At 42.1% G+C, this 27,973-nt stretch overlaps 1 protein-coding gene across 5 annotated transcripts in view; it reads right to left on the reverse strand.

The window, feature by feature from the left end:
• The window catches only part of GRM7 (glutamate metabotropic receptor 7), an 853,253-nt gene that overhangs the window by 168,695 nt on the left and 656,585 nt on the right, over window positions 1-27,973 (reverse strand). The gene's annotated exons all lie outside the window — the stretch shown is intronic.

Genomic DNA, 27,973 nt, shown 5'->3' on the forward strand with positions numbered 1-27,973 from the left:
ATTCTATTTATCACAGAGGAGTGATAAGGTTCATTATTGAAAGTTTTAATTGTAGTTAACGAAGCATTTGATAAGAAAGTAATATGGTCTGGAAACCTTTCAAGATGAGCCATGTACCTATTTGGAGATGAAATTTAAACTAAAACACTATATCCTAGAGGAGGATGAACGTGTGCTTGCTTATTTAGAATATTGGCTTTCTGGAGGGGAATTCATAATTAACAGTCTTCTGAGAAATAATGGCATCAGAAACAAAGAAGAACTTTATTACGGGGCTGATATCTCATCTTTTCCAGCACAGCATCTATTCTTTTTTTCCTGATATCAGTTCCTCACTTTTTTTTTTTTTCCTATGTACTTTCTGTGAGATGGGATTTACACGGAAACTCCAGGGGTGACAAGCAAGACCCAGGCTAGGCCAATTAGGATAGTGCGTCGTTCTCAAGCTTGAGTCCACATTAGAATCACTTGGAGGTGTTTTTACAACCCAGCGTGCTGAACCCCACTCTCAGATTTTCTGATTCACTGGGACTAGGATGGGGCCCGAGAGTATATATTTCTAACAAAATCACAGATGGTGTTGCTGGAGATTCTCTAGTCATCACACTTTGTCAACCACTGATACATTCCAACCTCCTAGCCCCAGAGACTGGGTCAGGGATGGGGTCATTACAGAATGGCACAACATTTAACTTCACGGCTTTTACAGAGATTACGTAGGATGAAAATCTTTGTTTCTGCTGGATTTGCAGGTTCCAGGATGTAAGGATGCTGGTGCTCATGGCTATAAAGAGGAAGTTATTTCTCAGAGGAAGAAGCCAATATCAAGGAAAGCAGAGTAGAGAATTGAAGAGAAAGATTACTGATAAGCCTGTTTAAGCTCCTGGTAACGGCTCTGCCTGAAGCAGGTTTTCCCTATATTGTGTCATTATGTGACTCAGTAAACTGCTATGCTGAAGTACTTTGAATTGCATTTCTCTTACTTGTAACCAAGCGTCCTGAAAAATATACCTACTAAATGAATAATTTTAGTATCTACGTGTTGCAAAAGATGTACTTAAAAAATACACGAATACATTCCAATGGACAAATCTGGCTGATACTCCCCATATCTAGTTAATCAAATTTTTAAGATATGTGAACAAAAATATAGGTTAGAAAGATACTGGGAAGTCTTAACTATTTTTATTGATTGATTGATTGATTGATTGATTTGGCTGTGTTTGGTCTTCGTTGCTGTGTGCGGGCTTTCTCTATGTTCGGGGAGTGGGGGCTACTCTGTTGTGGTGTGAGGCTTCTCACTGTGGTGGCTTCTCTTGTTGCAGAACACGGGCTCTACATGCGCAGGCTTCAGTAGTTGCAGCATGCGGGCTTCGGTAGTTGTGGCACACGGGCTCAGTAGTTGTGGCTCAGAGGCTTAGATGCTCCGCGGCATGTGGGATCTTCCCAGACCATGGATCCGAACCCGTGTCTCCTGAATTGGCAGGCGGATTCTTAACCACTGCACCACGAGGGAAGTCCCTGAGCCTTTTTTAAATGCATACTTTTAAGACATAAGGGGGGGAACTAATTTATTGCTCAGTGGAATTGGAATGCTCTGTTAAAACAGGATGCAGTGTATAGCAAGGTGTGATGATTCCATCAAAACTTGAATGAGAACTACATTCAACATCTGAATCAAATGTAGTTAACTCTGGGGAAAAGAACGGCTCAAGGATTAAACTTTATAAAATATTATAACCTTCTAGTGATTGAATTTAAACTTTAATCAGAGACCCAAGTATCTTTGGATGACTCCTATGAACTCATCTGCCTGAGCACAAAGCCCAAGTCAGCACTAATAAATCTAACCAGATATAAAACATAATCATTTCTTTCTCAACATCATCATTTTTGCACCAGTAGGTCATTGTCAGCCATCCCAAAGTCATAAAATTAAGGAAATAATTTGTAATAAGGGAGAAAAAGACATGCATTAACTTTATAAACGTCCAATTTCAAGAAGTTGGAACCTAAAACATTGCTATTATTAACACAAATGTTTCAAAATATCAAAGTAAAAGGCCCTACACATGGTTAGGAAGAAAGACTAACAAAAAAAACTTACAAATAAATATCATTAGCTAAACTTGAGATCACCTGATTCCAACACGAGTGGGAACTAATATACCATATGATTAAACTTAAGCTATGGAATAGATGTAGGGCTCATACAAATATAAAAACAAATTATCATTATATGTAATATTTTACAGCCAATTTCATATGTTGCCAGCTTGCAGTCCCCCCTCACCACAAATAAAATGGTCAGCAATGCTGAACAGCTTTTTTTCTCAACTTAACCAAATGTATACAACAGCTATAACCACAAACATTACATTGACTACTTAATTTGTTTTCAATTTTCATTTAAAGTAGATCTCAACTCAATTTAATTGTATATATTAAAGCAACAAAGTTGCTTCTTGCTCCAAATGAACAGAAGTCTAATTTACTTGCTTTGCCAACAAAAATCATTATTTATTGAAAATATAATTTATGTTCCATTAAGGTACCAACTAACCTTTAAGAGCTCCAGTAAGTGAGAATTTTGTTAAAGTGACACGTATGATTTGTGTATAACTTTACCTATCCACACAAATTTAGTGCCTTGTTTCCTAAGAAGAAACAGCTGCAAATGACCAGGGGCACCTATTTTTTTTAAAGAGGGTAACAATTTAGGGTTTTGAAAAATTAACTGTAATGTCAATTGACTTTGTCAAAAGGCTAGAAGGAATGCAAATTTCAAGTTTGTTCTAAACTCTGCAACAAAACTGTGTTTTATTTAGTTAGCAGGAAAGCCAAAGTTAAATTGCAGAAAGATGTAAAAAATTAATAAATAGAAATCTCAATTAAAGAGTGTCAGGAGAAGGGGGAGATCTCACGCCCGGTGCCCATAGCTGAACCCAACAGGAAGAAGATTCCTCTTCCTTGGAAGGACTCGACCAATGAAAAGCCATGAACCTTTTACTATTGCCCTCCAACTTCCTTTTCCCCTCTACAAAAGTGTTCTCCTTTCCTTGCTGTCAGGGGTCTTGCGTGTGGCTTGCCACGGTTTCAGACCCGAATTGCAATTCTCTTGCTGATCTCAAGTAAACCCATCTTTGCTGGAGCAATATATGTCAGTCTATTTATTTCAGGTCAACAAAGATTAGGGAAAAGGCTAGGATGTTTACCATCGTCTTCTTTAGAAGATACAGTTCTAAATTCCCTGATAAGAATGCATTTTCTTCCCGGACATCCCAAGTTTATGGTTATTGGATACTGGATCAGCTCAGTAGCTGGCTCATGGCAAAGGACTGTTGAGATCTCAGCCCTTGGCAAGAGAATACACCTATAAAGCTAGTATCATCAATTAACACCATGCATGGCGCATAGATTTTATGGATAAGTGAATCAATGGTTTAAAAAAGAGAAAATTAGGTAACTCTGGCCAATGAAAGCAAAAATAAGCCTTTTGTGGAGTCCTAGGAAAGCGTTCTTCACTCTTTAAAGTAGAGACACAAAGAAGAGAGATGCTGTCTTCAGCCTTTGATGTGTGCAAATGTGATAGATGGAGCTGCAGCAGCCATTCTGCCACCACGAAGAGACAAGCTGAAGGAACAAAGCTGATATGCTGATGATAGTAAAACAAAAACAAAAACAGAATTTGTATCTTTGATGCTCTCAAAGTAACTTTCTAGGCTCAACATGGAGCCACTCCTGTATGGGGTGCCATGTCCGTAAGCCAAAACTAAGATAACTTTCACATTCCTGTGAACAAGCTTCACTCGAACAGAAATGCAGTACATCTACATCTACAGCCAACCTCCAAAGGCTAAGTCAACTCAGGGGCTTCTCACCCCAAAAAGGGTTGACTATGTGGGCCCAGCCCATCAGATAATTTTTATATGTCTTTTCCTTATTCCTTATCCTATGAGAGCTTTCCGCTTTCCACCCCATTTTGCAGTTCTCTGAAAGAAGACTGTCCACAAAATGTTAAATAAGGTGTGTCTGTACTGCCTAAATTGTCTTCTTTAATCATTTATTTTAACAGTGGCAATTTTTTTTTTTTTTTTTTTTTGCGGTACACAGGCCTCTCACTGTTGTGGCCTCTCCCGCTGCGGAGCACAGGCTCCGGACGCGCAGGCTCAGTGGCCATGGCTCACGGGCCCAGCCGCTCCGCGGCATGTGGGATCTTCCCGGACTGGAGCACGAACCCGTGTCCCCTGCAACGGCAGGCGGACTCTCAACCACTGCGCCACCAGGGAAGCCCCAACAGCGGCATCATTTTGTCAACCAAATGAACCAACACTGGTACCACCCTACCCTGACCTGCGAACATGAAACAATAAACTTCCCTTGGTTAACCAATACCTCATGGGTAGCCCACTACTTGCAGTCAAACATTCTAACACACTCTTTCTTGTTTCTGCAGCTGGTACGTGAAGGCCTGAGACTACTGGACAGTTCGGCAATAATTCAAGTTCTTGCCTGGGTAGTAGAGAGTTCCAGGAGGAAAGGAAACTTGTGAATCACACGTGATCGGATACACTTGTCTTTGTCTCCTGAAAGCACTCAGAAAAGAGGGCGGTAAACACCTGGACTCAAAAAAATCAGCTGTGACTCCACTGCTTCGGGCTCAGACAGAATGAAAAAGGACCTGTCAGCTAAAGTTCTTTAGCACATGTGTTTGGCAAGGAAAAACTGGGGTCTGGCTCTAGCAGAGAAAGCTATTCCACCGGGGACGTGTAAACCTTATAATCACTGGAATTTTAAAATAAAACCCAATGAGTTGCTGTCTTACTGCCAAATGCAGGAATCAAACAGAGAGGATTTTTATAAACACTGTTCAGTGCATCCATTTTTATCTAGAAGACATCTTCTCTCTGAAGGAAAACTGTGTCACTGCAGGGATATTTTCCCCAGTGAGGTTTCATTTGCATTTTCCAGCGCACACTCTGTAGAGCGAGCTGGCTGGTGCTTTTGTTGCATAATTCTTTGCAACAGCATCATTTTAACTTACTAAAACCTTAATAGAATGAGCTAATTTAACAAGAGCTTTCTTATTAAACACCATTTGTTCATTAAAATATATTTGTCCTGGCTAATTTATGAAAAAAATCTTTTCAGGAAAAATGCACAAGGATGCTGAATTTCTAATACTAGAAAAGAACCAGGTTTAGGTTCCGGTGGGGAGTGGGTAAGGTAGAATGGCTTTACAAGGAATTTTGTAGTATCTCAATGTCTTTTTTCTTTTTTCTTTTTTAAGCCTCAGCCCCGATTGTTAAATTTTAGGCAGCAGGACTGGACTATAGAACAGAATTTCGGGACTGCTATAAATGCACTTAATTCAAATTCTACTTATTCAAAATTTGGAATTATTTGTACAATTCATCGTGTTTAATATACTCTAGGAAGAAAGTACCATACACTTTCTTCATTAAAGCTGTACATAAAAGAGTACATAATTGACTAGTTTTTAACTACGGTAGTCCCTGGGCACCCACGGAGGGATTTAGAGCTTCATCTCACTGTAAAGCACCTCGAGGTCCAAGATGTGGACAGCTCTGTACTGCTACTAAGACCTTTTTCTTTAAAAAATTTTTACTGAACTATAGTTACAACGTTGTGTTAATTTCTTCTGCACAGCAAAGCAACTCAGCTATATGTGTGTATATATATATATATTCTTTTTCATATTCTTTTCCATTATGGTTTGTCACAGGATATTGAATATACTTCCCTGTGCTGTACAGTAGGACCTTGTTGTTTATCCATTCTGTATATAAGAGTTTGCCTCTGCTAACCCCAAACTCCCATTCCTTCCCTCCCCTCCCCCCACCCCTTGGCAATCAGAAGTCCGTTCTCCGTGTGACTCTGTTTCTGTTTTATGGATATGTTCATTTGTGTCATATCTTAGGTTCCACACATAAGTGATTTCATATGGCATTTGTCTTTCTCTTTCTGACTTAATTCGCTTAGTATGCTAATCTCTAAGTCTATCCATGTTGCTGCAAATGGTATTATTTCATTATTTTTAATGCCTGAGTAATATTTCATTGGATATATATATATGTATATTTATATATATGTATGTATTGAATACACACACACACACCATCTTCTTTAGCCATTCCTTTGTTCATGGACATTTAGGTTGTTTCCATATCTTGGCTATTGTGAATAGTGCTGCTATGAACACAGGGGTGTATGTATCTTTTCCAATTATAGTTTTGTCTGGATATATGCCCAGGAGTGGGATTGCTGGATCATAAGGCAGCTCTATTTTTAGTTTTTTGAGGAACCCTCCGTACTGTTTTCCATGGCGGCTGCACCAATTTACATTCCCACCAACAGTGTAGGAGGGCTCCCTTTTCTCCACACCCTCTCCAGCATTTGTTATTTGTATACTTTTTAATGATGGCCATATGACGGGTGTGAGGTGGAACCTCATTGTAGCTCTGATTTGCATTTCACTGATAATTAGCGATGTTGAGCATCTTTTCATGTGCCTCTTGGCCATCTGTACGTCTGCTCTGAATTAAGACCTGTTTTTGAATTATGCCAGCGGCTCCCAAACTTGACTGCACGTTTCAATCGCTTGGGGATCTTCTAAAAATTCCAAATAGGCAGCAGGGTGTTTGAAAGCTCCTCTGGTCATATGTAGACAAGTATGAGAAAGAATGAACTAAACTCTCTGAAGGGCTGGAATTTAGGAGAAAATATTTGCTTTGTTTAGAGAATCTATTGACTGCAGGCTTCTATTCTTGACCTTAGGATGCACTAGCTCTCATTAAAAGTCCGAGAAGGTCACCTAAAATTCTCAGTTATACTCTTATGGTTTAATGGGAAAGTATGGCGCTGTAGTGGAATTATAAATTTTCACAGTTCAGGAAGGTCTCCGGACTTATATTTCATAATGTCATTGGCTAAACAACTTAAAATGCCTAGAAAGGCTCAGCCCATAAAGCAAACAACTGATGTGAGAGTAAAAGAGTGCTTCTCCTCAAAACAAAGTCTAAAGGAACACAAAATAAATTACATGTCCATGCAAATACATATTGAATTATACATCAAGAATAGACTTCATTAGTAGTTCTGCCAAAATGATCTGCATTTACTCTTTCTTTTTTTGTTTTGTTTATTTATTTATTTTTGGCTGTGTTGGGTCTTCGTTGCTGTGCGCGGGCTTTCTCTAGTTGCGGCGAGGGGGGTCTACTCTTTGTTGAGGTGCACAGGCTTCTCATTGCGGTGGCTTCTCTTGTTGCGGAGCACAGGCCCTAGGCGCACAGGCTTCAGTAGCTGTGGCACGTGGGCTCAGTAGTTGTGGCTTGTGGGCTCTAGAGCACAGGCTCAGTAGTTGTGGCGCACGGGCTTAGTTGCTCCGTGGCATGTGGGATCTTCCTGGACCAGGGCTTGAACCCGTGTCCCCTGCATTGGCAGGCGGATTCTTAACCACTGCGCCACCAGGGAAGCCCTGCATTTACTATTTCAATGCTTGCGTTTTCCTTAAGTACAAGGGGAAAGGCGGGTGGTATTTATTAAATTTGCATAATTAAAAGCTCCCAGACCGATTGAACAGTTTGCCCCCAAAGTAATTCTACATTTCTTTCTTTATCACACCTTTTTCTATACCTCTAACTAAAAAAGGGTTATCTTTACTTGGCTTCAGATCTTCCTTTTTTTTTTTTTTTAATTTTATTTTTTCCAGAAGAATCAGGACAGCCTTCTGGGGAACCTTCGAATTTTCACAATGTTGATGCTTTTTCAAAATTACCATATACTCAGTTGGCCAAACAATACATATCTGCTGACACCAGTTAGCTAACTCTTTCAGAAACAAAACTGCCAGAAGAGCCATCTCCTTATCATGTGCACGTTACCTACAAATCATCTCTTATCTAGTCCCCGCCTGGGGACACAGTTCCCTAAATGATGCTTACCGATCAAACATTAGGTATTTAATCTTGCTTGAATTATTAAAAACATTTGAAAGTAGTTTTTTAAAGCACGGATTTAAGAATAATTTACAATGTAAACGTATTCACATGGATGCCTCAAAAATACCTCAAATAAACTTGTTCAAAACTGAATTCACGATCTTCACCGTGAATTGGCAAACTATGGCCCCCAGTGCGCCGAATCCTGCCCACCACCTGATTTCATAAATACAGTTTTCCTGGGACATCACCACACTGTTCATTTACATATTGCCTCTAGCCGATTTTAGGCTACATTGGTAGAACTGAGTAGTTGTGAATGCATGGCCCGCAAAACCTAACCTATTTACTATCTGGCCCTTTACAGAAAACACTGGCTGACTCAGAGGCAATGACAAAGAAGGACAAAGCCCTAGCGCATGGCAGCTTTATCAATCCATAAACCAGAAGCTGTGTCATCGCTGACATCTTCCTTTCCTTTGGTCCCCACCCCTTCCCCCCATATCTAAGTGACCAACAACTTGTGTTGGGTTTCCCTCTTGCAATCACTTACATTAATTATTTTATCCAGCAAACTATATATTAAGTAAGGTTACTGGGTGCTGGATCCCATTTTAATTGTCGGGAGCAAAAGAGACAGAAACGAACGCCTTAGAGAAATGAATCCTCTTTTCTCACCTGTTATCACACCTCCTCTGCAAAAGCTTTCTATGCGGCTTCTTCACCTCTCTTTCCTGCTGGCCTTTCCCTAATCCCATCCTCTGCACCAGAGGCAGGAGGATGCTTCAGCATGGAGATGTGATCACGTCACCTTTTTTGCTTAATTCTTCAGTGGCTTCTTATTGCTCTTTAGCCTCCTAGCTGAGCATCGTCTCAAAGGGACACACACCAGGTGGCTTCTCTCTCCTGGCTCTATGAGTCCCAGGAAGCACCCTGCCCCACGGTGGCTTCTGTGCTGTAACTAGCTGTTCAATACCTCTTCCGCTTACCGGACACTTGCTCAGGATGCCCCACCCTCACTGGGTTGGTTCCTCCTTTTATAACCTCTCAAGGATCCCTCCTCAAAGAATTTAACACCATTTGTAATTATGCAGATATGTGACTCATGAAAATCTGTCTCCCAATTCCTCTGTAAACCCAGTGATTTCAGAGCTTCCATCCACTTTACTCAATGCTGGAAACCCAGAATCTGAGAGGGGAATCAAGAACACTGGCAGGTGAAAGAGGTGAGAGAAAAGACTGACCACTACTGTAGAAACGATTTTCCCCCGGCCAAAACTGGAGTTTAACTGTAAGTGGAGTCGATCAAAGGATCCATAAGGACTTACGTGAGTCTCATCTATTTGTTGGTCATTTAATACACATCTAAAGAATGGAAGTTTATATGTGGAATGTCCTTGGCATTTGGAGAGAAGAAAGGGAATTAAATCTGGAGCACCAAGTTGCTAGGTAGTGGAAACACGAACACAGCTAACACACCATGGGGAGTCAGAACAATCGCCTGCAGCCAAGGACAGAAGTGGATTTCAATAGGTCCCTGACCGCTCTCTGAACATTCTCCTCCGGTAAACTTAGCTACAGCTCAAAATAGAAAGAACACGAGCTAGGAAGTCAGCCTTTCCTGGGTTCAAAGACTGGCTTCGTCACCGCCAGACAGTATGACCCAAGGCGAGTCAACCATGTGAAGCGTGTTTCCCTAGCTTATTTGTTATGAATGACATGCATTGTGACAAAGGAGACAGCATGTGTAAGGTGTGTGTCTGAGACATCGTAAGTGCCTAATTATTAATTTTTACTGGAATATTTTATGCCTTCAGTGATCAACGTAAGTCTAATTAATCCAGGCAAAAACTTAAAGATGGCTATTGTCAGGCCTCCCCTCTCTCTTGAGCTCTGATTCTTCCAGCCACATATTATCAGCAACTAATGCTGTAGTGGCATTTCAGACTCTACATATCTAAAACTAGAAGTACCGCCTTCCTTCCCATTTTCTAGATCTCTCCACCCACCCTCCAACCTGTCCTGCTATACCAGAGGAGTTAATAACATGAGCCTTGGACTCAGACAGACATGGGTTCAAATCCTAGCAGAGTGACACTGGCCAAGTCATTTTTTTTTTGTTTTTAAATTCTTATCGGAGTTGCTTCACAATTTTGCATTAGTTTCTACTCTACAGCAAAGTGAATCATCCATACGTATACAGTATTCCCTCTTTTTTGGATTTCCTTCCCATTTAGGTCACCACAGAGCACTGAGTAGAGTTCCTGCTGCTATACAGTAGATTCTCATTAGTTATCTATTGTGTACATAGTATCAATAGTGTATATACGTCAATCCCCATCTCCCGATTCATCCCATCCTCCCCTTTTCCCCTTGGTATCCAGACGTTTGTTCTCTACGTTTGTGTCTCTATTTCTGCTTTGTAAATAAGATCGACTCTACCAATTTTTTCAGATTCCAATATATGCATTAATATATTTGTTTTTCTCTTTCTGACCTACTTCACTCTGTAGGACAGTCTCTAGGTCTATCCACATCTCTACAAATGACCCAATTTTGTTCCTTTTTATGCATGAGTGATATTCCATTGTATATATGTACCACATCTTCTTTATCCATTCTTCTGTTGATGGACATTTAGGTTGTTTCCATGTCCTGGCTATTGTAAATAGGGCTGCAATGAACTTTGGGGTGCATGTGTCTTCTTGAATTATGGTTTTCTCTGGGTATATGCCAGCAGTGGGATTGCTGGGTCACATGGTAGCCAAGTCATTTAAGCTCTCTGAACCTTATTATTATTTTTTTCAACTGTGAAATGCACATGGCAATGATTACCTCCTAGAATTGAAACCGAGCAGGACCCTGTGGGGCTTCTGGGCACAAAAGCCTTTCTGTGTCCCCTTCCCTGAGTTCCAAAGGGCAGATTCAAACCATTGCTAATCAGGGAAGGTGGGGGCGGGGGGGGATGCAGAGACCAGGGAGGAATGGCCAAGAAACAATGGTGCAGCCTTGGGGCGGGGTCCTGGTCCCCCTTCAAGGGACACACATAACAATATCTTTGAGCTCTTCTGCAGAACTAAAATCCCCACCAAATGGAAGGTGTTAACTACCTGATGAAGCACTCTTCATATCAGAGAAGGTCACAGTTGGCCCCATCATCACCTGATGCCAGGTGGCCCTTATCAACAACCCCGCCCCTTGACTATAATACTCCTCACAAACCCACCCCCCGTTAGGACACACAGTTCTGAGGGCATTAGCCCACTGTGGCCCCCTTTGCCTGGCAAAACAATGAAGCTATTCTTTTCTACTTCACCCAAAACTCTGTCTCCAAGAATTAATTCGGTGTCGGGGTACAGAGGCCAGATTTGGCTTCAGAATTACTGAGGAAATGAATGTATGTGAAGCGTGTAGTCTGGCCCATAGTAAAAGCTTAATGAGTTTTATCTACTGCAATTATTATTAGCGACTGTACTGTCATCTTTGACGCCTCCTCCACCTTGCTCCCCTCAAAATATAGCGAAGTTTGTTCCAATCTTCTCCATAAACCTCTTTCCTCTTTGTCCCCAAACGTTGCTCTATTAAAGTTATCATTATCCTGTCCTCTCAGTTACTCTCTTTGCTGTCAGTCTTCCCTGTCGGTTCTTATTCCTCTCCTCCGCTTTATTTCTCTACATTGTTAAGTTACTATCCGAAATTAAACATCCGGGTGGTTACTTCTGTGTTCATCTCCCTCCATGTGAAGAGATCACATTTTCGTTGTTTCCTTATGTCCACCCTATGCCTAGAAGAGAGGCTCACAGATGCTATTCGTCATGAAGTTGCCAGGGCGGCTTCTTGGAAGGCGAGTGTGGTTCTACTGCACCTTCATCACCCTCCAGCCCCACCCATACCCATCTTCCTTCTAGCAAAGGGCACTGCTTGCGCTTCCCTTCAATACCCTATGGTTCCCTATTTGCATTATTTAGTTTATACTCATCCTTTTAGCTGTCATGCTTTTCCCCTAATTCTGCAACCATTCAAATAACCCAAACCTTCTCTGAAGCCTCCAGGCTGGAAATGCCCTCTCCCTCTGTTGACATCTCTCAGCATTTTACCTGTGCTAGTCTCCTGCCTCTTCTGCTTCCACTGGGAAAACTGGAGCTATTATGTATTTGTTTAAATGCCCAAAAGAGGCTAAAAGATGGAATGAAACTTGGACAAATTCTATTCCAAGAAAAGACATAAGGGGATACACCCTTAGGAGGAAATGCCTTCTTTTAGTGCCCGTGAATGCTCCTCATTCTTCCTTTTTGTTTGAGCCTCCCAACTCTGACTTGCTTAAATATGACAAACTATACAAGCAAGAACAACAGAAGTCCTCATATCTCTGCTACTAAATCTTCTTTTTTAATCCGTGCAGCCATTCATCTTAGGTTTGCACACTCCAGACAACTTGCAAATTGCTTTTCACCCACTCACCTGGGGTGAGTCATGCTCTCTGCCAGGTAAATGGGGAAGAATGCTGATCAGTTAGTTTACCCTCTGAGACAAGAAGAGCTTTTCATTTTCTGTTTTCTTTTCCCTCCTTTCTATTTGTCTATTCTCAGCCTCCGAATCTCTTGCTTCCCTTTGCTGAACTAGAGGATAGAAATTGTTTTCATACAGATTATTTAGCATCATTATCCCACATTTCATTCTGATGAGTACGAGCCCTGCAACATAATCTTCTGAACACAGAAAACCACACGGTTCAGTATCACGATGTCAGGGGAGCCACAGTGCATATTAGTTTATTAAAGACCCTGAGAAGTAATGCTATTAAGGAGAGATCATGCTTTGATTTAAGACAGTGCTTTCTAATTCTTTGGAGTTCAGAACAAATAATTCTTTCCCCTGTTGTAACATTTATTATCTCAACATACTGCAGAATCTGTATCCCTCCAGTAACACTGTAGAAAACACTGACATTGGTTAACTAATATTTTGATTGGAATTCTAGCATTGCCTTTCAGATCTTTTCCCTTCTTGGACTAGTGTAACCTGTGGGGTCATGGAAAGTCAGAGAACACTAGTTCGGTTGTCAACTCTCAGAACGCTAGCTGGATCGTCTTGGGCTTCTGTGCGGCTTAATTTTCTCGCCAGTAAAATGGAGTTGTTGGAGAATCAAATCTGACTGCATATATGAGAGTGTGTTAAAGACAGTGATATCCAATTAAAATAGGTATTTTAATTTCTTCCTTCTAACTTTCATTATAAGAAGCAGCTCTTACTTCATGCGGTTTTCAGGTTTCTCTTGGCCACTGCCTCCACGCCTTTGTTCATGCAGCCTCTGCTGACTGTCACATCCTCTCCCCTACCCAGGTTATCAACACGGAGCCAGACATGTCCTCCTTGTGAACACCTGGTGAGCCAAACTAAAAAGCTAACCTCTGTTTTATAGAGAAATGGGTTACTGCTCTCTACAGACTGAGCGTAAATCCGTAAGTCTTGTTTCAGAGCACATACTGTCCAGTGATGAGTTGGACAATCATCTCTTTCACAAACACCTCCAGGTTAATCCAAGGAAATAACTCAAATGGTTGGTTTAGCTGGCAGCTCAGAAGATGTGGTGGACGTGATATATTTGGTTAAGTGGTCCTTTGGTACCCTTCAAACAACATTTAATTAGGTAGCCACCTACTGCCCCTGGATTCTGTCCCATGCCCTAAGGAATTTTGCAGAAAGCTGTTGAGATGCATTTGTGTTGACATCTATATCCACAGGTATACAAACAAAATTAGGCTATTTAAGAAGTGGAATATGTATATGTATAACTGATTCACTTTGTTATAAAGCAGAAACTAACACACCATTATAAAGCAATTATACCCCAATAAAGATGTTAAAAAAAAAAAAGGAGTGGAGTCTACTGCCTTACACATTTGGAAGTCCACAAAGCGAAGAGAGGAGTGGCCTCTCCAAACAGCACATGCTATAGAATGAATGTCTCTGTTTCCCCGCCCCCTCCAAATTCATATGCTGAAGTCTAATCCCAATTGTGATGGTGGGGAGAAGGGGCCTGTGGGAGGTGATTAGGTTTTAAGAGTGGAGCCCTCATGAGCAGGATTAATGCCCTTAGAAAGGGACTCCGGAGAACTCCCTCACCAATTAGGATACAGTGAAAACATGGCCATCTTATGAACCAGGTAGCAGGCTTCACCAGGCACCGAATCTGATGGTGTCTTGATTTTGGACTTTTGAGGCTCCAGAGCTGTGAGAAATCAATTTCTGTTGTAATAAGCCACACAGCCTATTGCATTGGGTAGTAACAGCCTGAATGGTCTAAGGCAGCCTATTTGTTTGTTTTTACACTGAGAAGCTAGGTTATCTTAGGAAGGTGAGACAAATTAAGTGTTTATTTCATTCAGCTTATATTTCCAGGACCGCTGGAACACAAGGAAGATGAAAAGTGCTTTTTCATCAAGAAAAGTGCACACAGTCTACAGGGACTATGCTGGTCAGGAAGGACTTTTTATGCCAAGATTCTGAAGTAGATGTAGGTTGGCTTTCGTTACACCAACCTTCTCACATCCTCTTGTATTTCTCCCGTCTCATAATTCAAAGGCCATTTACTGAGCAGTTCCTGTGTTCCATGCACTACATTAAGCAATGGCTATACAGATAAGATAAACGATTATTGCCTTTCCCTCTAGAGGATCCTGGTGTCATGGTAGAAATATGCATGTAAACTCAGTAAAATGCAATAGAATTCAAAATACAACTGTGGCCCAAATGGTCCTTAAGCTGTCTTTTCTAGAATATTGGAGCAGAGTCTCTGAGGGTGATTAAGTGTTCTTTAGTGAGAGTAGATGGGGAAAAAACATTCAGGAAGAGTGAGAAACTTAAGGAAATCCAAGAAAGCACGAAAGCACTTGATTCAAGGATGGCAATGAGGATGAGGGGCTGTAAGTAGTTTAAGGTGAGTGCAAGGAAGGAATAAAGAAGATAACGTTAGAGATACAGGCAGGTGCCACTCATGGAATATCAGTTCGCTCATTTTAATTCAACAACCATTTCTCGGCCACCCAATGCACCAAGTGATATTCATTAGGATACAACTGTTAAACGGGTTGGGCAAGACTTCTTCAAGGAGCTCAGAATTCCTGGGACAGCTGAAGCAACATTACAACAAATTAATAAACTATATATTGTAACAGGTGTCGAGCAGGAATGCAAATGCAAGGGCAACACCAGGGCATCTACTTTAAAAAGAAGATGAGAGGGGCAGAAAAGGTGACTTTTAACCTGTGACCTGAACGGTGAGGAGACATGCATGGGAAGTAACAGGGCAGGTGCAAAGGCGCTGAGGCAGGGAAGACCTGGTGTGTTAGAACAGTGCTTCTCAAACTTGAATGTGCCAACAAATCCCCTGGACATCCTGTTAAAATGCAGATTCTGATTTAGTCAGCCTTGGGGGGGAGGGTGGACTTGAGATTCTGCATTTTTAACAAGCTCCCGGGTGATGATGCAGGTCTGGGGACCCCATTTTAAGAGGAAAGTGTTGGAGGAACAAAATGTCAGAGGGTTTGTCCAGAGCTTTGCGGTGAGGGTGGAGAGGAAGAAATCCCATTGGGAAGGATACGGTTGGCAGCAGGCCTACAATTCACCTCCAACTTTACTTGGGGTGGGAGGAGGGTGAATGAGGGAGGACCTTCCAGAAATATAGAAGAAAGGTTGCTTGGTCAAATTTCCTTTTGCTGGGACTTCCCTGGTGGTCCAGTGGCTAAGACTCCATGCTCCTAATGCAGGGGACCCAGGTTCCATCCCTGGTCAGGGAACTAGATCCCTTATGCTGCAACTAAAGATCGCCCATGCAGCCGCAGAGATCCCGAGTGCCAACTAAGACCCAGTGCAGCCAAATAAATAAATAAATATTAAAAATAAGTACAGAAAAACACAAATTTCCTTTTGCTAACAATAGACCTCCTGGTGGACAAACAAATGGTATATCCTAGCTTGAGATTTTATATCTATGGAATGCTTTAGTGGGATGTACCTAGTCTGCTGATTCCCAGAAAAACATCATGAAGCTGTGTACCTAAGTTAAAAATAACGATGCTTCATGGCCAAAACAGTTCTTACTTTTGTACATAGACACATACATTACTTCAAGATTTAATTTATCACTCTGGGCCAAAGTGTGACCTTAGGCAAGAGAGGACCTGAGGAATAATATTGGTACTTCCAGACCTCTCCCGACTTTGCCTGTGTCTCACAGCTATTTGTAACTCTGAAATTAGGAGTAAAACCTGCGACTGGGTGTTAAGGACTCAATAGTGTCCTCCCCAAATTCATATGTTGAAGTTCTAACCCGGCCCTCACCCTCAGAGTGACTGTTTGGAGACAGAGACTTACAGGAGATTATTAAGGTCAAAAGAGGTCATAAGGGTGGGGCCCAAATCTGACAGGACCAGCATCCTTATAAGAAGTGAAGAGTCGCCAGGAATATGTGTTCAAAGAAGAAGGGCCATGTGAGGACACAGCAAGAAGGTGGCGTCCACAAGCCACGAAGGAGGGGGTCTCACCAGAGACCCTTTTCATTTCTGAATACCAGGTCCGTATTTTTACTCCCAAAACCTCTTGAGACCTAAAACTTCACCAGAAAAAGTTTTATTCAGCTACAACCTATCAGAAAAGACTTTCATTTGTCAACAGTACAATTTTTATTATTGAACATTCACTCTATGCCAGGTATTGAATATACTCTACCCCTAAGCCTCATTAAAAATCATGCAAGGTAAGAATTATTCCCTGTACCCTGTGAATAAAGAAACTTTGGCTCAGGTATTTTTTTTTTACATATTCATTTATTTATTTTGTTACTACTTATTTGGTTGTGCCAGGCCTTAGCTGCGGCAGGTGGGCTCCTCGGATCACGGTCTCCTTAGTTGTGGCACATGGGCTCCTTAATGGCATCTCAAGGGCTCCTTAGTTGCGGCTTGCCGGCTCCTTTAGTTGCAGCATGTGGGCTCCTTAGCTGTGGCATGTGAACTCTTAGTTGCGGCATGCATGTGGAATCTAGTTCCCTGACCAGCGATCGAACCCGGGCCCCCTGCATTGGGAGTCTTAACCACTGCGCCACGGGGGAAGTGCCAGCCTCAGGTATTCAGTGTCTGAGTCCATAAACTTTCTGTTTACAACTTGGTGCCTTTCAGGCCACAAAAATAACGGACTTTAAAAAAAAATGTATTTAGATACACATCTTCTAACAATTCAAGAGATGCATAATCACATACAATGAAAAGTTGGTCCCCTTTCCATTCTTGCCAACAACTTCCTGGAGGTAAACACTATTAGCAGTCTCTTGTACACCTTTTAGTGGATTTGTGAAAATATCTTCACTAATTGCATTGCTTAACGTTAATTTCCGCGTGTGTGTGTGTTTCCAGGAGAGACAAGAGACAAAAATAAAGAAGATGAGCTCCAAGGGGTTCAAAAAATCATTCATTAAATATTGATCCTGCTTGTTTCTAAGCATCGTTTTCTTCCTTGCCCAGCTCTGTGGCACTCTGAGGTTATATGCAGGTACAAAAAGCTGCCCGATTTGGAAATGGCTGGCTTAAGGGAACACAAAGGAGCTTTGCATATTCATGCCCCTGTTCAGAGTTCTTTTTAATATTACTAATTATAAATTATTTGAGGATTGTTAATGAGCTCAGGACTCTTACTGTTACAAAGTCTGTTTAATTTCGACTTTTGGTTGCTGCGTTCATGGGCAAAATTAAGTTTCTCAAGATAGCAAAGAGTTCTAGTCATCCTAACATGTGTTTACACACCCTCTCCTCTCCCTCTTTTCTTTCTCTTTGTCTCCCGTTTATGAATCTCTTCAGCCTGCAGCGGCCAGGCCACATCTACCCCTCTGCGCATCCTAGACACTGGTCACAGTGAATGTCTTCCTCAGACACAGCTCAGATTCTGTCATCTCCAGAAGGCACAAAGCAGTCCCAAACCTCCCCCTCTATAAACCCAGAGCATCTTGTTTCATCCTCCATTGTGGGATTATAACCAATATTTTCCTACGAGATTACTGTACATTCCTAAGGACCAGAATCCCATACTGTCTCTCAGAAAACCAACATAAAGTGGGTACAAAGGAAATACCTTGTGGTGGAAAAACTTGCAGGAGATTGTGGTTTCATATAACCCTGTGACCAAAAACATATTTTTCTTGTCATTAATTGTATGTTTTTAGGCCACTGAGGAGATGTTTCAGAACTTTTTTCTGAGCTGATAGATGAGGGTGGTGTCTGCCTTACAAGGTTACTAGAAAGATGAACCAGGATACATTAAAAGCACCCAAAACGTGGGAGGCGATGAAGACATGGTAATTCATTTCCTTTTTCTTCCTTCCACAATATGTTTTGTGAAGTGACAAATAATGTCATTCTAATTGTAATCTTAAATTGATATTAAGATTTGAAACTTCAAAACAACTTCTTCATGGTCTTTCTCCCCAGATTCGGCACCATGTCCATGGATGGCACGACTTTCCACGCAATTTCGGGACTCAGAAGCCCTGGAGGGTCTCTTTGGACACTTCCTCCTTCTCATCTTCCACATGTGATCCATTGCTAAGCCCTATGTGTTTGGCCATCTAAGTGCCTGCACTTCTCACTGTGCACCTCCATCCCCCAGACACTGAGCTGTCTTGGCTTCTCATGAAGTCCTTGACTCTTAGAGGAAGCTCCCCTCTGGTCCACACGCATCCACTCAACTCCACCCTCCAGACACAGTGATCTTCTCCAGAGGCAAATCTGACCTAGTCAGCAGCCTACTCTTCTCTGCTCAAAGCCCTTACACGGGTTTTCATTGCTCTGAAGTGAATGACCATTATTCACATGGCGGCCTTCAGCACCCGCTCTTCTGGCCTCATGCCATATGCCACAGTCCCCTTAGCTTTCTTCAAAGGCTTACCCGCGTTTGAGTCATTAGAGCACATCTGCCCCCTCTGAAGAACAGCTTTCCTTCCCCTTGGGCCCAGATACCTGCTACTCCATCCATCAACCCTCAGCTCCCGGGTCACCTCCTCAAGGAAGCCATTCCTCGTCACCCATTTCAGTGAAATCCCCTTGTAATGGACACTCAGAGCATCATTTGTTGTCATGATGCCGTTAGATATCAGATGTGAGCGAGTGTTTGATTATCATCTGTTCTCCCTACCAAGTGGCAGGTTCACTGAGGGCAGGGACAGTGTCTGGGTCACCATTGTGTCCTCATGAGCCAGCACAGTGCCTGGCACAAGAGAGACAACCCATAACGATGAGTCAAGTATCGTGCCTCTTGAGCCCTAACACAGAGGTGAAGAGAATTCCAACAAAGAGCCTAGTCTACGTCAATTGTCTCAAATGCTGACACCCCTGTAAACACTTCACTTAGAAATTAGTCTTATAAAGTTAAACAATGCCCTTGGCCCTTCATGAAGAGTGTTTCTTTTTGTTTGTTTGTTTGTTTTGCGGTACGTGGGTCTCTCACTGTTGTGGCCTCTCTCGTTGCAGAGCACAGGCTCCGGATGCTCAGGCTCAGCGGCCATCCACGGCATGTGGGCTCTTCCCGGACCGGGGCACGAACCCGTGTCCCCTGCATCGGCAGGCAGACTCTCAGCCACTGCGCCACCAGGGAAGCCCCGAGTGTTTCTTTTATGTAGGTAGAAAGGGCAGGCTTCTGACTGCAGGGTAGGGCAGCTACACAAGTGACAGCAGTATGAGTTGGATCTCCTGAGCACAAAAGGGAAACGTTTAGCAGACTAATGACTTGAGGGGCTGCTAGTGGTTCCACTGTGATGAGTAATGATTCTCCGCCTCAACTCTCAGTATCTGCCTTGAATCTAAGTGCCAGCACGTGAAACTATTTGCCAACTCAAGATTCCGGCTGCCAAACGCAAGACCCGGCATCCGGGCAGTCAGCATCATGTTTTGATTTTCCATGAAAAATATACAGATTGTTAGGACAAGATGGAACCTTGGAGAAAAGCTAATTGAACACATCGTTTTCAAAGAGGGAAAAGAAAAACAGCTATTTGCAAAATTTGAGTTAAAATTAAAACCATGCATCTACCCCATCAGAATCTTAGTTAGAAGGTGGGCATGGGGAGCCTGATATAACCAAGGAAATTAGCAGAAGAGAAGAGAGTGTAGGCTATTCCAGTACTGGTTTGCAAAGGACCAGGTGAACTTTCACACTGAGGTGGGAATGGAGGGGATAGTAACAAAGAGTTAGACGATAGTGTTTTCTGCCACACTGGTTTAACATTCTAAACCTCCTTTAACATTCAAGACCTCCCTTCAGGTCTTGCCTTCTCATTACTAATGACAACCATGATAATAATTTAACTGCACTGATTTACTTAGAATAAACCAATCTGACCCTGTGCTAAATATTTTTGGAGTGCACTGGTTAACTTCATCTGCTCTCTCAGACCGCTCTATTATTTTCACCCACATTTCACAGCTGAGGCATAGAGACGATGCACAACTAAACCCAAGGTCCCCAGCTGGCAAGTGGCAGAGCCAGGAAGGGACTCAGGCAATCTGACTCCGGAACCTATGGTCTTAACCAAAGTCACTTCCTGGGTGACACCATCAACTCTGTTCTCTTCTGCTGTCTCCTGTATCACAAAACAACTAGAGATTCTTGTAGGCGCCCGGGTGAACCAGGTTTCCGACGCTCCCTCGAATTTACACTATAAGGTGAAGTGGGGGGAGCCAATGGCAGGCTGGTGTGCCTGCTGGACACAGAGAAGGGAGGGGGCCCTAGACAGGGCAGCACTGACTCAGAGAAAGAGTCCAGACCCTGGGAAGACTGAAGAAGCCCAAGAGGTCCTCTCATCCCCATACCAACCCCAGTTCCCACTGTCTAGCCACACTGGATTGTGATGTAAATGAGAAATAAACTTTTATGATGCTACTCTGCTGAGATTCCGGATGCATTACCAACATTGTTGGTTTCCTCTACAGCACTCATCACAGTTACAGTTTTACTTCATTTGTCTGTTACTCACTTAATGGTGTTTTCTTTGCTCAGTTGCAAGCTCCCTGAGGGCAGGGACCAAGTCTCTTTCATCCACCACTGTAGCCAGAGCACAGGAAAAGCCCAACCTCCAGCAAACACGTGGTCAGATTTGTCAAATCAAGGTTGGGAGGCTGGGGAGTGACTGCAAGTGATCAGGGACTCTGGGTCACAGAGTGCTTCCTCCCCAGTGCCTATAAACCTATGCTTAAATAAAAACTTTATGTTCAAACATATTCTTCTCCGAGAGGGGAATTAGTATGGAATTAGAATGCAGCACTAGGGGCTGTCCCTAGGCCTGGCAAACTCTACCTGGCATGATTCACTGTGGCTTTGGATGGAGGGTGGGGTCCTAGGAAGCTGCGCAGAGACCTGAGGTCCCCGTGCCCACCCTGTGAGGCCACCTTCCTTCAGCTGAGCTCAGGAAAACAGATTAAGAACTTAATCTACCTTCATGGTGGGTCTGAGATCCCTTCTTGCTCTTATAGCCTCCCTGAAATGATACAATGCATGAATGAAAGAAAGAACCCCATGCCTGAAAGCCTGCCATGGGCCAGACACTATGCTAATATTTTTTACCTTAATCCCCAATCAATCCTCTGAGGCAGGTAATAATCATAACAATAATAACAAGAAAAATACTAACGCTGGCTCCCACTTACTGTGTAACTATTATGAACGAGGCATAGGCATTGTCCTACGTGCTTTACACATGACTACATTTAATTATTACAAAAGATCTATGAACTAAAGGTCAAGAACCATAAAGGTTCTGGGATTTGAACCTACCTGATAGCTACCAAGTTAGCCTGCCACCGTCTCATGGACGCTGGCAGAAGATACATCACCCCTGGGTCAGAGACTAAGGACAGTTTTCTCTTCACGGTAACAGCAAGAGCCAGAGGTACATCACTTGTGCTGGTTTCCCAAGCCCCACTTCCCACAGGGCAAGGTGCAGAGGGCCAGATGGGTACTGCACACGCTCCGGGCTGACGAACCCTAGGTTTAGGAACCCCAGTGTTTTACGGGGCTGACATGCAAACCTGTTCAAGCTCTGACATTATTTTCATTTTCTGGGGCAGAAAACAAACCCATCCTCTGTTCCATAAGGAAAAGCTTACTGCTACCTTTCAGAGTGTTCACTATATAAATATCCTTGAAAAAACAGCCTGGAACAAAAGCAGGAGTGAGTGGCTAGATCTGAACTTGGGGGTTGTTTTTAAGCTCCTTCATCATCTTTAGCCTCTGAGCAGCCATCTTCATTCAAATGGAGGTTTCCGGATGGACAAACATTTGGGGGATGGACCTGCCTCTCTTCACATTAGCTCACCTGCTTGCACCGCACCACACTATGATCGGCCACCATCTACCTGAAAGCTTAGCATGATGGGAGAGCAACAAAAAATAGATCTCGCCAGTCATCGGGATACAGCCTTTGTCCTAGTAGACTTGGGAGGTGATGTCTACTGGCTTTAAAATGAATTAAGAAACTCCCACAAAGGAAAACAAGCAAAGGATATGAAGAGACAGCTCCTTAAAAATAAATAAATAAAGCAAGCCAGACAAAAGGAAATGGGAATGGCTAGTGAACATATGAAGAGAGCCCCATGTCACTCAGAACGAGTGAAATTCGAATTAAAACCCCCTGGAGACAACACTGTTCAGCTATCCGGCTGGCACAATCCCAAACTTTGACCACTGCTTCACCATGCTGGGCTGTGGGGAAGAAGGCACCCCTTAGGCTGTTCACATTATAAAAAGTTACCGGTCGCTGCATTATGCAACAGCAAAAGACTGGACACCACCCAGGGCCAACAACTAAGAAACTGGTTAAATAAATTAGAGCTCATTCAGATAATGGGACACTGTCCAGCTATTATTTTAAAAAACGAAGGAGCTCTGTACACGTATCATATGGGAAGGTAACTAAAATGTATTATTAACGGAAAAAGAGCAAGGTCTATTAGGAGAGTAAGTATATTGTGTGACATTTTGTGTAATAAGGAAAAAGATGATCGTAGTCAAAATCCATGTTTATATTTACTTGGACGTGCGAAAAAAAACTTGAAAGCATGTGTAAAAAGAACCAGGAATGATACTGCTGGTGGGAATTTTAGAAAGATGGCAGATATGTTCACTTCACAATTTTCTATACCTTCTAGTTGTTTGGACCATTTGAGCACATTTCCCTTAAAAGTTAAATTTAAAAATGCAAACACTAAAAAATTATGATCAAGGATTATCTCTTCTGCAAGATTAAGTCTCAGGATTCGGGAAAGTTGGTCTTCTTGGATTTCACTAGGCAACTGCAAAATCCTCTGGCACCATCACTTGTGAAAACAGAACTGATTTTGCCATTTGAAAGTAGCATGTGGATTCCACAGCTAGTTGCTGGCTTTCTTTTCTTGTCTTGCCTTTTGTAAGTAAGATGCTGAGAGAAGATTTTTTTCTCCCTACTTGGCTTTCTAGGCAACTTTTGGGAAAATCTTCCTTCAAGTTCTAACTCACGGTTGTTCTTCCTAAAAATAGCAAAGATGCTTCAACTGCACCTAAGCCTTCTTTCTCTCCCCACACACTTGTCCTATCCTAAAGGTGTGCTGTAAATGTTTCCAATCAACCCTCTGAGGGAAACACCTCAATTTGTAGTATTTGATGATTTTGTTTGCTATAAATACTCACCACAGACTATCTCAATTTGCCAATATAATGCCATGCATGAGGTGGCATAGCATATACTTATGTAGTGTTTCCACTATACATATGCAACTGAAGTAAATAACCCCAAGCACACAGATAACAGTAAAATGTAGTAAAATAATTAGAAAATATGTTTTGAGTATTTCTTTCTTTTTTTAATTGATCATAAGCCTGTATCATCTAATTTTAATAATCGTTGTTTAAAAACTAACTCACTAATCACTAGAGAAATGCAAATCAAAACTAGAATGAGGTATCATGGCACACCAGTCAGAATGGCCATCACCAAAGGCCTACAAATAATAAATGCTGGAGAGGGTGTGGAAAAAAAGGAACCCTCCTACACTGTTGGTGGGAATGTAAGTTGATACAGCCACTATGGAGAACAGTATGGTGGTTCCTTAAAAAACTAAAAATGGAGCTACCATATGACCCAGCAATCCCACTCCTGGGCATATATCCAGAGAAAACCATAATCTGAAGAGATTCATGCACCCCAATGTTCACAGCAGCACTATTTACAATAGCCAAGACATGGAAGCAACCTAAGTGCCCACTGACAGGGGAATGGATAAAGAAGATGTGATACATATATACAATGGAGTATTACTCAGCCATAAAAAAGAATGAAATAATGAATAAAAGAATGAAATAATGCCATTTGCAGCAACCTGGATGGACCTAGACATTATCATACTAAGTGAAATCAGACAGAGACAGACAAATACTGTAAGATATCGCTTGTATGTTGAATCTAAAACAATGATGCAAATGAACTTATTTACAAAACAGAAATAAGCCCACAGACATAGGAAACAAACTTATGGTTACCGAAGGGGAAAGGGGGAAGAGGGATAAATTCGGAGTCTGGGATTAAAATATACACACTACTATATGTAAAATAGATAACCGACAAGGACCTATTGTATAGCACAGGGAACTATACTCAATATCTTGTAATAACCTATAACGGAAAAGAACATATAAAAACTAACTTGCTAATTTCCTAGAAATGTAATAGATAGCTCTCGTGAGCTGGTACAAGGCGGTAAAAGTGGGATCCCCCATGCCACCACCCAGAGCGCTCCGCAAGGGCACACGCTCTTTCTACACTCCGCTCACATAGTTGGAGAAGCTATGACACCCACACAGGTTGACTGGATAATAACAATCACCACAGTGTACTGAGCCCTACAGAGTTCTAGACACCGTGAGAAGTGCTTTCAGTCAGATTTCATGCTACCTTCACATTAACTTTACAAAGGTTCAACTATTGGTTCCCATCACAAAATGAGGAGACTGAAGCTCGTTGTTCTTAGAAATGACACACCTAGAACCACAGCCCAAGCCAGACTCACGCCTGTTCGTAACTCTCATGTTCTGCTTCTTTGAGACATCTTCAAGATGTGATTTCAATTGAGTTGTACAAATGAGAGGAAATTCCAAGGTAAACAACCGAATCTTTAGATTGATCAACAGATAGCCCTGCTTCCCACCCTCCCCAGAAAACACATTTTTCCTATCTCTGCAAGATGGGGTTTTTTTGCCTTAAGTTTGCCATTTAAATATGGTCTGGATTTATCTTGGGACACTTTTCTTAGTCATGCTCTGGGGCGCTGGTCATGCTGGCTGGAAAAATTTAGGATGCAAACTTGATACACATTTACCTCTGCTTTTTCCCTCGTCCTTGCCACCCAGAACCACGTCTACAACTCCACCCTCCTGGGGCCTCCTTTTGGGATCCACAGTCTGGCCTTTCTTTTTTCCGAACGAGCTCTTCGGGAAAGCGTCACTGGTTATCCAAATGACTAACCTGAGCGCCAGTCAACAGTATTTTCAAAATCCAATGGAAGGACACTTCTTACGTTATGTCTATGCCTAGAGGGAGGTTTATGCCTGTATTTGTTTTTGTTACTTTGTTTTTCCTTTGGGTACATGGAGAACAGATGGAGGGGGGAGATCAACTCCTAGGCGGGAGTTTGACAAAGTTTGCTATACACTGGAACCATCTGGGGATCTCTAACAAATACTGATGCCTGACGACAAGGAAGGACCTTAAGGGCATTATGCAAAGCAAAACAGGTCAGACAGAGAAAGGCAAAACACATATGATCTCACATGTAGAATCTAAAACAGACAAACAAACAAAAGAATGGATTTACTGATACAGAGAACAGATTGGCGGTTGCCTGAGGTGAGGGGTGAGTGAAATGGGTGAAGAGGGTCAAAAAATACAAACTCCCGGTTATGAAGAGGTCCCACGGATGCAATGTAGAACATGGTGATTATAGTTAACAATACTGTATTGCATATTTGAAAGTTGCAAGAGAATAAATCTTAAAATTTCTTGTCACAAGAAAAAAAATTTGTAACTATGCGTGGCGATGAACATTAATGAAATTTATGTGATAATCATTTTGCAATATAATATAATGTCATGTGTCAATTACATTGCAATTAAAAAAATACTAATGCTTGGGGATCCTGCCCTTGAATTTCTGGTTTCATTGGCTGGGGACGGGGCCTGGGCACTGGGATGTTTTGAAGTTCCCTTGGTGATTCTTCTGTGCAGCAAAGTTTGGCAAACCCTGTCCTAGTTATTGAAACTTCAGCCTGTGGACGGCTGTGCTGGGAAGGCCAGTCTCCCAGGGGCTTTCTCATCATCCTCATTCAGGTTCATTACTTAACCCTTCAATTCATCAAACTTTCACTGAGCCCTCCCTTACTACCTTAGGCCTCAGGGATTCATGCGGATTCAGATGCGTGAGATTCAATCTGATTCCGTTTCCCAGTGGCTCCTTGCTTTTAAACAAAATTAAACAACTTCCCCCCCCACCCTCAAAAAAAAGAGTTGCTTGCTAAATAGAGTGTAACGCAGCTGGCAAAGGAGAATGTTTTCCAATGGCTTATTAAGTTATTCTAACAGAGACATTTACATGCATATAATTAATGGACCAATTACAAATTGTTTGGTTTTTCTGTTCATTAAAGCAGAACCGAGATTTATTAGAGCAGGAACCCAAACAAAAGCTCTTATTGTACAAATGATCCAAGTCGCTATAGAAAAATTAGAATATAGAAACTCAGCATGCCTGTAAGAGAAAAATAACTCTAGGTTCTTCAGTATTCATTCAGTGGAATATATGCCTCATTCAAAGTCAGTGTTAATTCATGAATTCAGAAGCTCCTGAGAAGAATTTACATCTTCCGCTGCGTACGCTTTTAACCAAGCCAAGGTCACCCGACCAAAGGCTTTGTTTCTGAGGAGGACACAGTAGTGTTGAAGCTATATTACTTCCATTTCCCAAAGCAAGCTCTTTCGTTTACGGTCTGCTTAGAGGTTTGGATCGGGAGATCTGAATTATTCAACGGCACCACTGGGGTAAATTAATCCAGGACATATCCTGATCCTAGTGCTGTTGTTTTCCTTACTAAATTTCCCTGGCGGTTTCCACCCCAGGGCCGTGGTCAGCTCTCTGTAAACAAAAGGCCCAATTATGGTCTGAGGGATGGGTAGGTAGATGGATACCTGATAAAGCAAATCCACTAAAATGCTGAGTGTGAGAAGTCCGTAAGAGTTCACTGCACCGTTCTTTCAAATTTTCTGTGTGTTTGAAAATTTCTGTGATGAGATGTTGGAGAGAAAGAAAAACCTCATCTTACCCTGTTTCTGTATTTAGAACCTCACTGCACATGAATGAACAGTGATCGACACTTTTGGTATGTTCTCAATAAATCTGGGCTAAATGAATAAAGATAATGAATAAGAACGAATTGATACTAATAAACAACGTACCAGACACCACACACTGTGCTAAGCGATTTGTATTATCCTTTTCATTTGAACCACACATCAAACCCGTGACGTAGGTGCTGGCATTATTTCGGTGTTACAAAGAAGGAAACCGAAGCTCAGGGAAGGAAAGGGACTTGCCTAAACGATTGACCCTCAGAAGGCTCAGACCTCACTCCTTGCCTTCATTATTCTTTTAGTTGAATTATCATACACATCCAGTAAAATACGCATATTATAAGCGTACAGCTGTGAGTTATCCCAAAGTGAGCACACCCATGTAATCTGCATGCAGATTAGGAAACAGAACATCCCCCAGAACCGTCAAAGCTCCCTCCTTCTCCTTCCACTCATTTCCTTCCTGCCCCAAATTATCCTCTCTCCTGACTTAAGACCAGAGATTCAACTTGTTTGTCCTCATTCTTGCTGTGTCCAAACTTCTGGGGCGAAGTTCTCTTTTTGCAAAGTAACAGCATTCTTAAAGACTTTCTGGTAA

The sequence above is a fragment of the Orcinus orca genome, chromosome 10, assembly GCF_937001465.1.
Source record: "Orcinus orca chromosome 10, mOrcOrc1.1, whole genome shotgun sequence".
Classification (NCBI taxonomy): Eukaryota; Metazoa; Chordata; class Mammalia; order Artiodactyla; family Delphinidae; genus Orcinus; species Orcinus orca.